Source organism: Asparagus officinalis, chromosome 2 (assembly GCF_001876935.1).
Source record: "Asparagus officinalis chromosome 2, Aspof.V1, whole genome shotgun sequence".
NCBI lineage: Eukaryota > Viridiplantae > Streptophyta > Magnoliopsida > Asparagales > Asparagaceae > Asparagus > Asparagus officinalis.
The window spans coordinates 77,951,826-77,955,135 of NC_033795.1; positions in this window are offsets into that span (position 1 = coordinate 77,951,826).

The window sequence follows — 3,310 nt, forward strand, 5'->3', positions numbered from 1 at the left end:
ACATAATATTTAATATATATTATTTTTTGATATATTGCATAAAAGTTGTGCTGAAATAAATTATTTTTGAATTTAAAATTATTTTTTTCTAAAGTGAATTGTTAGAAAATATAATATCAGATATTAAACTTTTGTGCGGTAAAGGACAAAATTAACATTACATAATATTTAATATATATTATTTTTTGATATATTGCATAAAAGTTGTGCTGAAATAAATTATTTTTGAATTTAAAATTATTTTTTTCTAAAGTGAATTGTTAGAAAATATAATATCAGATATTAAACTTTTGTGCGGTAAAGGACAAAATTAACATTTTGAAAAATATTAACATAATTATTAATAAGTTATAATTTTTAATTATTTCCTATGTTTGATATATATGTAAGATATTTAATTAGCGATTAGGATGGCATAAGATTTTAATATATAACATTATTTAACATATTGCATAAAAATTGTGTTCAAATAAATTAGAATTATAACTGTTTAAAATGAAAATAAAACAATTGACCTAATACAAACTGCAATTTTATCCTACAGAATCAATTTTAAAGATATGAAAATGTAAAATAATATAATCTTTAATAGTTGTATTAATCGAGAATATTTAACGAATTGTTAAAATAATAAAATTTTTGTCAATCTGTAACTAATTTATTTAAACCAAGATTTGTCATGCAATAGTACAAAATGATTGCTCACTTTCCTTTCATAACAATATTGTGACCACAAAATCTAATAAACAACAAATATACTATAATTTAAAACTTACAATAGAGCTACAAATCCAGCTAATATATATATATATATATAAATTAAAAGCTCACATTTTAGATATCTCACTCAAATCAAATTGTATTTCAGTCCTCTTTACCGCAATGATGTGGGGAATTGAGGAAATAAATTATTTTTTATAAAAGTGTTGGTAGGTATGAAATTAACATTTATTAGATGGTAGATAAGATAATATTTAATTATATAATGTGGTAGGTATGATAGGAAATATTTTTAATTTGGGTGTTATGCACCGAATTTTATAATGATAGTTTTGGCTAAATTTTTTCAATAATTTGTTAAGTTCTATGTACGAAATTCTAAATCTTATTTATAAATATTTTAATATTTTCTAAAATATTTATAACAATTTTTTAATAAGAAGCTTACTACAAGCTAATTAATATAATTGTATTTTACGGGTGCTTAAGAGTTATTGTGAAATTTACATTATTTAATAAAGTGGAAATCTACTAGACCTAACTTAAATTAAAAGTCCTATAATATTAAAATAATTCTTACTTTCATTTTCATAAAAAGTTAGAAATAAAAAATTATATGAATGAGTAAATATACATTAATTCAAATCATATAAAAGAATACTAATCTTCCTAAAAGAAATAACTGAAGAAACCGCGAACAATTTGGTGAAGAACAAGTTTTGAAGATTGCAGGAGTCACATTTGGAGCTTCACGGTCGACCGCGGCGTAAGGCCGGTCGACCGCGGCGTAAGGCCGGTCGACCGCGAACGTGCACAGACTCTGGGAGGAGTCTGGCTTTGGCACGGTCGACCGCCGCGGTCGACCGTGAGACACTGTAGGCGAATATTGGGCTCTGTCGTTTGTCACGGTCGAGGCTCTGTCGTTTGTCGCGGTCGACCATGGCGGTCGACCGCGTATCAGGTCAGGCCCATGTTTGGTTTCCTGTTCTTATTAGGTTTTGGTGTTTCTATAAATACCAATATATGTTTCTAGGGTTTCATAGGCAAGAGTTTGGGATATTTGGAGCACAGAAAAGAGGTATTTTCTGAGCTATTTGTGTAGGGTTTTATTTGGAGAGATTGAGAGCTTTGTTTGTAAGATTAGATTGTTTCTTCGAGTGATTTGTAATCTCAAGTTGTACTCTTCTTCTCTATTAGTGAAAACCACATCCCCTTCTTACCCCGTGGACGTAGGCAATTGCCGAACCACGTTAAAATTGGTGTTTTGTTTGTGCATTGACATTGATTGGTTTTTGGCCCCTAGGCAATTGCCGAACCACGTTAAAATTGGTGTTTTGTTTGTGCATTGACATTGATTGGTTTTTGGCCCTATTTGATCGGCGTTTGGTTTGGTTCCTCGACACGGTTTTCAACAACAATTGGGATGCTTTCTCTCAACAATAACAAAACTATTTTTATATACTTTGAATTTAAAACAAAACTTACTATTTAAAGGAAATATCTTATAGCATTGATGTTTGCAATGTGGAAATTAAGGAGTTTCTATATAGCTGCTGATAGATAGGTTACTCATATTTAATTAGGTGGTAGGTAATAATTTTTATTAAATTATTACGGTAGGTTTGGTAGGAAATATTTTAAAATTTCGTGGTAGATAGTGATTATATAATGATCATTTCCTATCAAAACCAACATGATAACTTTAAGTTTTTACTAGAATATTCTAAGTCCAATCTATATAAATAAAATATGTTAATATAAATATATTCGCTTTGTTAAGGTATTGTTGAAACCAATATTTTATAGATTAATATTTATTCTAAGTTTGGGTAAATAGCTTAATTATATGGGTTTTTTAACATATTTTAATTTTTTTTTGGAAATTATTTTAAATTTATAACTAATACAGAACAACTGAATCTTCCATTCAAATACAATTATTGTAAAATTTAATCAGATTTCTATTTTTTGAGTAACTATTTTAAAATTAAAACTAATCTATATACTGAACTATTTGTTCATATACTCTAAAATAAAATCATAAGTTGCTTTTTAACAACATTTAAAAAACAAACAAACAAACCAACACACACACACATAGGTAAATGAAGAAATTTTATTCATCACCAAATATGGAAAATGTTACACACACACACACACATATATATACATATGTAGGGATACAATACATCTAGAGTGCAACTAATTTAGTTACACTCACCTATAAAAGCACATATTTAAGCATCGATATTAACAAGCAACACCATTCAGTATGATCTACATGTCAAAAAATGAGTGTGAATCAAGTATCATATGTCATGGGATTTTCTATCGTATAATTCAAGCAATACAAAATAGCGGGTATTTTAGATCGTTACAGACCATTCATTTCTAGGCCAATAGATGTGCAAACTAGAAATATCTTATTTATGTGATATTTTTTATCTCCATGGAGTTTTGGACGCATAGATCATAATGAATAGTGTTGATTGTTAATATTGACACTCAAACATATGCTTTTACATGTAGGAGTAACTAAGTTAGTTGCAACCTAAGTGTATTGTAACTCTACCATATATATATATATATA